Raw genomic sequence first — 7,844 nt, 5'->3', positions numbered from 1 at the left:
ACATGTATATTGATTTTCTTTATAGTTAATTTAAATTAGAATTTTGTTTTGAGTTTTTCTATTATATTGTTCTATTTCTTACACGATACAAGTTTAGGTATTAACGTTTTTTCATCGATCTTCTATAGTTTATTTTGATTATTATAATAGCCTCATAAATGAATTTATTGGCTATTATACTATTGGAGTTTTGCTACTTTCAGTTAATGGGTTTAACTACTCAAATTTAGCTATAAATTTAATTTTTTTTTATTATTGAATGAGTTTGAAAAATAATTCAATGGCATTTGTTGTTAAATCAAATAAAAATATATGAAAAATTTCTTTAAAATAAGTTTTTGTAGTTGGTACATAAATTTTGTTCTATTTTTTTTATTTTTAAAGTTGAGAATGTTTTTGCTTGAAAGGAATATTAATTGAATCTTGTTTTGAAGGGATCATCATAAATCTATGTGAATCGAGATGGATAAATTTTTCATTAGGTCAAGAAAAGGACAACAAGCTCCAGTATTGCCATTCCACCCATTGCATCTACACCTTTAGAAGTTCAAAGCAATACAACTCCTTCAAATAATATGTTTGAATACTTAAAAACCCATCCAGTAGAAAGAAGACCTATAGCATAATATGACCATAATATACGAGATGAAGTTAGAAGATATTATACTCAGAAAAGGCCATGTCAACCTAAGGATCACACTTTTTCGAAAATCCAATTTGGAATAAAGAAAATAACAATTCAAAAGGCTCATCTTGGTTGATTCAAGGGTCAATACTCCAAGTGGTTAGAGTACAGTGTATCAAAAGATGTTGCGTACTGTTTGTATTTCTATTTGTTTAAAATGAGCATGAAGTTCATAGAAATATGGGAGGTGTTGCTTTTATGTAGAATGGCTTTAAGCATTGGAATAAAACTTTGGAGAGATTCAAAACTTATATTGGAGAGGTTAATTGCATCCACAATAAGTGTTTCAACATGATGATTGATTTGATGAATCAATCGCAATTTATTCGCACATCTTTTGAAAACATTTTGAGAAAGAAAAAAATGAATCTCGTCGTCGCTTGGATGATTCAATTAATGTGACAAGATTACTTTTGAGATTGGGATTGTCATTTTGTTGTCATGATGAGAGTATATCAACTACAAATAGAGGTACATTTCTTGAACTTTTGCAATAGTATGGTAATATTGATTAGGATGTTGGGAGCATTATTTTAGAAAATTTTCAAAAAAATAAAATAATGGATTGTCCAAAAATTCAAAAAAAATATTGTTGATGTGTGTGCAAAAGAAACAATCATAGATACACAAAAGATTTAGATGGTGATTATTTTTGAATACCAGTTGATGAGTGAAAAGATGTACCACATAAAAGAAAAATGACACTTGCTTTGCAATAAATGTTGACAAAAAAAGGTGAAGTGATAGAGTGATTTATTGATATTATCCATGTTAGTGATACATCTGCACGATCATTAAAGCACGATCATTAAAGTAGTCAATCTACTCTTTTCTTTCATGTCACTCATTAATTCTGTCCCGAGTACATGGACAACATTACGATGGTTCTAGTAATATGCAAGGAGAACTAAATGTCCTTAAGAGTTTAATTTTGTATGATACTCCATTTGCATATTCTACTCGTTGTTTTGCTTACCAATTACAGTTGACACTTATGGCTCTTGTGAAGAAGAATTCAGATAGGTATGATTTTCTTTTGCTTAGTTACTAATATGTTGAATATTTTTGAAACATCTTCGGATCAAAGAAATTTGTTAAGATAACATCAAGTTGAAAAGTTAGAGAAGTTGCTCATTTCTATTGAAGTTCACACAGGACGAGAACTAAATCAAGAATGTGGGCTTCAACAGTCATTTGATACTCGCTGGGGATCTCACTGTAAGACATTGAAGAACCTCACTGACATATTTTCATCAATTTTTTATGTGTTTGAATTTGCTACACGTAAGTGCCAAAACTATATTGACATGCTTAATACTGAAATTCTTGAAAATACGATTAAGGGTTTTGATTTTGCTTTTATGCTATACTTGATGTTGAAAGTTCTAATAATGACAAATTATTTAAACTCCTCATTACAAAGATGAATCAATATATTGCCGGTGCTATGAGACTGCTCAATACTGCCAAGCATAAATTACAAAGGATAAGGAATAGTGGATGGAAACCATCACTGAATGATGTCTTTTCTTTTTGTGATAAATATGAGATAGTGGCCCTAAAAATAGATGCTCGCAACATTCCTGATAAGTCGAAGTGTAGAGATCTTGATGTTACATATTCTCATCATTTTTGTGTTGTAAGATTTTGTGTTGTTATTATTGATTTGCTGCTTCGGGAGCTTAATAATTATTTCGACATTGTGAGTACTGACTTACTTCTTGGTATGACTTGTTTATATCCAGCTAAGTATTTGGTAATTTTGATAAGAAAAACATAATGAGGTTGGCTGAATATTATCCGAATGAGTTTGATAGAAACAAACTTCGAGATCTCAGTTGTCAATTTAATAATTTTATAGTATATATTTGAGATTCTGACCAGAGATTTTTTAATATGAAGGGAATTACTGATCTTGCTAAAGTATTGGTCGAATCAGAACTATATCAAATTTAGCCTCTTGTTTATTAGCTTATCAAGTTGACTCTCATTCTTGTTGTTGCTACTACTTCTGTGGAACGAGCTTTCTCTTTCATAAAATATATTACAAATGAACTCCGCAACAACATACATGATGAATTTTTAAATGACTTTTAATTTGCTATATAGAGCATAAGATGTTTACAGCTATAAGTAATGATGCTATTATTCATTGTTTTCAGAATATGAAAAGCCTTCGAGCACATTCGATCTGTATCCTGTGATTACCAAAAGTCTTTTTTGTATGAAACCTAGGATTGAAAGCCTCTTTTGGTAATATTAATTTTACCTTTTTTTTAATGTTGTATTTAAATAATTATACATTTATATTATGTCATCATTAGCAATTTATGTTAAAAAAAACTAAGCATCCACGATTCTTAAATTCTGGATCTGTCATTGTCCTTAAAAGCAACAACAACGGCAAAACTCTTCTCAGTATATGTATAGAGAGATGTATATATGTGTATGTATATCTTTTTTTGGGCATTTTTTAAGGCTCGGGTCAGCATAATCAGGGAAAAGGAGATACTGCATCCACCATGGTTGCAGACATCAGCTGCACTATAGCTCAATCAGCTCATAGTACCTTACAGGTCACCCTGCCAAGATACGAATCTGACTTTTTTTTTCTTAACACTGATAAAGTTCTAAATCTATAGATTTCTACAAATTCTAAAATCAAAAAATCAAATTAGGTCTTTTTCTTTCATTAAAATCATGGGTAGAGAGAAACCCCAAGTACGAAGCTAATCTTTTTTTTTTATATTATAAAAGCAGTGATTTTAACATAAAATCAAAAAAGCCGCAAGTATAATTCACAATTGGATCTTCTTTTTTCCAATAGAATCAGAGACAGTACTGAAAGAGAGAAAAAGACATCAGAAGAAAAATTGATACAACAAAGAGAGACACAGATATATGTGGCCACATGTTTTGTAGCTATTTATATTTGCTACACATATGATCATTGTCAGCTTGTAAGGATGAAATATCTAAAATGTCCTTGATATAAATTTTTTGACATGAAGCACACATGTGGAAATCAGTGCTTCTATAATATAGAATATAAAAATAGGAAAGGAAAAAGAGCCAAATATACCTCCTAACTATGATAAATGATACATTTATATTCTCTGTTAAACTTTGGGTACAAACATACTCCTACCATTAATAAAATGGTACGTATATGTCCCTCACATATACGACACGGGCATATGTGTACCCAAAGTATGACAGAGCAAATATATGTACCATTTATCATAGTTCAAGGATATACTTGTCCATTTCTCATTTTAATTTTTTTTATCTCAAATAGTTAACTCAAACCCACTATCTAATCCAATAAATTCATCAAACACCATTTCAAACGAACTCGATCCGACCTCTATTTTTTATTTCAAATTTGATACTCCCTCTGTTTTCCTCTTAAATGTTTTTCTCTTAAATGTGAACTTCAATCAAATTACAGTTATTGATCGCTCCTACTAGTTTTGGTTGGAGGTAGTAAAGATTAGGACGAAAGTGGCCGCAGCTGAGGGTGTCGTGATAGTTTGATGGAGACGGTGGCTATGTGGTGTTGATTGATAGTGGGCAATGTTTTTTTCATGAAATTTCATTGGAAGCTGAAACATGAGGAGTTCACTTTATTTGGTGTTGTTTTTCGATGTTATGGGTTAATGATTTTTTAAAATTGATAGTAGTGAGTGTTACTGTATTGTGTATGTATATCGTTATAAGGTTGGGAAAAACGCATCTGTTATACAGACGTTTCTTGAGTTTTAATTGAGATCGGGTCAGATAGTCGATTTATTGTGTCGGATAGTGGGTTTGAATTAATTATTTGGAATAAAAAAATTAAAATAAAAATGTGACAAATATATTTTAAACTATGATAAATGATACGTATATATCCTTCGTCATATTTTATATACGCATATGTCCCCACCATTAGAGTGAGGGCATATACATACTATTTTATCAATAATAAAATATATGTATATCCAAAATATGATGATATATAGGTACCATTAATCATAGTTCAAGTTATATTTGTCCTTTTTAGAATTAGGAAAAAAAAACAGATCTCTCAATTCTTAATTTCTATATATTAGAAGAGTCACTTCAACATGTGTGCTTGTTGTACTAAAAATTATTCTAAGGGTATTATTATCAATTCAAAAAAAACTTGTGTATTGTTGGATTGTGTTACAACTAAAAGAAACATGAATATAAATATCTAATGACAAACAACCAATCAACTTTCTCTAAATACCAATTAATATCCCCTTCAAGTGATGTCATCTTCCACATGGTGGACCCCATGATCCTAAGCACAAACTCTTTTTTTTTTTTTTGAAAAAAAAAAAAAAAAAAAAAACTTCTTTTTAAATGCATATTTTCTTTTTATGGAAATGATACAAATACACATTTATGTTTTCATTCATGGGATAAAAAATTAATTTTCTTTTTTGTTCCAACTTTTTATACTTTCTTTTAGGGAATTAAAAAATTATTTATTTTTTGTTCCAACTTTTTATGCATGCTTAAATAACTTCTGTAAATTTAATATAATTAGGTAATTTGAAACAAATCATAATGTATATTAGGTAATCATAATTGAATTTTAAAAGTAATAAATTTCATATCTTGATTGTTAATTTGCATACCAACTTTTTGTACATGTTTAAATAACTTTCTAAATTTAATATAATTAAGTAATTTAAAACAAATCATAATTTATATTAATTAATCATAATTGAATTTTAAAGTAATAAATGTCATATATTTATTGTTAGTTTATATCTCATATTGAAAATATAATTTATATTAATTAATCATAATTGAATTTCAAAAGTAATAAATGTCATATATTTATTGTTAATTTGTATACAACCTTTTCAAAAGTAATAAATGTCATTGAATTTTAAAATTAATAAATGCCATATATTTATTGCTAAATTGTCTCATATATTGAAAATACAATTTTCTTTTTACTTATTTATTTGAGCAAATTAAGAAAAAATATTATTTTCTTCTAATATTAACCTTGTGATTAAGTTACTATATCAAATTTAGATCTTCAAAACATATTAGTAAAATTAAGTTAGTAAAATAATTTTTAAGATCATATTGACTTGATACACCCTTAAGAGAACATTAATTAGGAGTACATTTTACTAAATTAACTTTATTAAATGCACTTAGAAACTCTAAATTTGACTACTGCTACTTTATATAATTATTAAATACTAAGGATAGACAAGGAAAAAATATAACAAAATTTTCTTAATTTCAAAAATCGAACAAGTAAATTGGAACAATTATTTTTAATAAAGTTCTAATGCAATATCGTTTTAAGGATTAAGTTATATACACTTGGACGTCTAAATTTGTTTTACCCTTTTAGTTCTGCATTATGGAAAATGATGATAGGTTAGTTACTTGTGATTACTTTATGAATATTTATTTGTGCGTTGACGTTTCTATATTCTTTCATCAACTCTTATACGACATTCTTTCACAATCAGTGTTTTTTTTTCTTTATTGTTGTGAAGGTACAATTGAATTGAAGTAAAACAACAGATATGAGAATTTGATATGATGAAAATTTGATTACGATGGGAACAAAGTTACTCTAGGTGTGTCCTCATGGCCGAGTTTTTGCATTTTTTTTTTTGTGATTTTTTAAAATTAAATATCTATTAAAAATTAAGAATTAAGAGACTTAGTGAATTTAATTAATATCAAAAACTTCATTATTGATGAAAAGTACAGAAATCTACAACAAAAAAAAAATTGAATCTAATTAGGTATTAAATTTTACGTTTTCTTTTAATTAATAGTTTTAAAGATTATATATGAATGACAATGGATTCTCCCATTAGATTATCTCTATAATGCAATATCGTTATAAGAATTAAGTTATATACACTTAGATGCCTAAACTTGTTTTACCCTACTAATTCTGCAGTATGAAAAATGATGATTAGTTAGTTATTTATGATGACTTCACCTGAGGTAGTGGTATGATCTGCATACACTCTATTCTCCTCAGATTTCACTGTGTGGGAATACACTGAGTATGTTGCTGTTATATCACTGTATAGAATTTTAAATGCATTTTTTATTTACATGATAGATTGTCTATACTTCTTTTATATAATTAAGTATTGAGAACAACAAATTAGTAATTGTGGTCAAATTTGTGATCTTTTTTCACTTATGATTTAAATTTTATCAATTATAAACAAAAGATGTTAGGTGAAAGAAGAATTAAAATACGAAAGGAAATGATTTTGAGGAAAATAAAAAGTCAAAAAAAACTGAGCACAATTCTTTGTTGAGTTTAAATGACCACAAGTATTATACTTGTGGTGCAAAAAAACTCATAATATAATAATAATAGTATTATCTTATTAAGAAAAAATAAAGAGGCAAAAATCCTCAATGCCGGGTTATATTGGTTCAATAATGATCTGAATCACTTTATTCACCAACTTTTATAAATATACTTAATTAGAGGAAAAGAGTATAGTTTCACATGTAAATATATATCGAGAATGAGTCAAATATCTTTACAAGACAAAAGTGATGTGCTGAATTATCATGTATATATGTATCCAATATGTTATTTGTTTAAGTGTTGTATTTAATAATGGAATATCAGTGTATTTCTTTTCCGGTTGTTTCTTAATCATACCTTTTAGCTTATTTAGCTCGGAAGAGATTACATCTCCAATATTTTGAGTAGACTCAATATTATCAGCAAAATTAGACTCAAGATTTTGTACAAAATCATCAGAAATATTAAGAGGTTGAATGTTTAAACGAGAGAATTTTTTATCTAAGAGTTTCTCTAATTGGTCTGATTGAGAAACTTTTTCAAATCCTTCTATTTCAGGAGGTCTTTGAATACAAGGTTTTGATAAAATATATCCTTCTTCATCAGTGATTTTGGAAGTAAAAGGAATGTTAGAGGAATTCATCTGGGTGCTAAGTTTGTTAACTAACTCAATTAATTCGTCAAGTTTTTTATCAAGAGAGAAAATGTGTTCTCCTATAGGAATCTTTTCTTCACTAAAGTCATTTTCATAAGGAACAGAAACAATATGCTTCTTTCGATTCCAGAAAGCATTTGGATGATCCGCACAAATATCAAGAATCAATTGATTAGAAA

This window comes from Capsicum annuum, chromosome 3 (genome assembly GCF_002878395.1).
Source record: "Capsicum annuum cultivar UCD-10X-F1 chromosome 3, UCD10Xv1.1, whole genome shotgun sequence".
In the NCBI taxonomy this organism is placed as follows: Eukaryota; Viridiplantae; Streptophyta; class Magnoliopsida; order Solanales; family Solanaceae; genus Capsicum; species Capsicum annuum.
The sequence above is the reverse complement of the archived record's forward strand: the minus strand, read 5'-3'. Positions refer to the sequence as shown.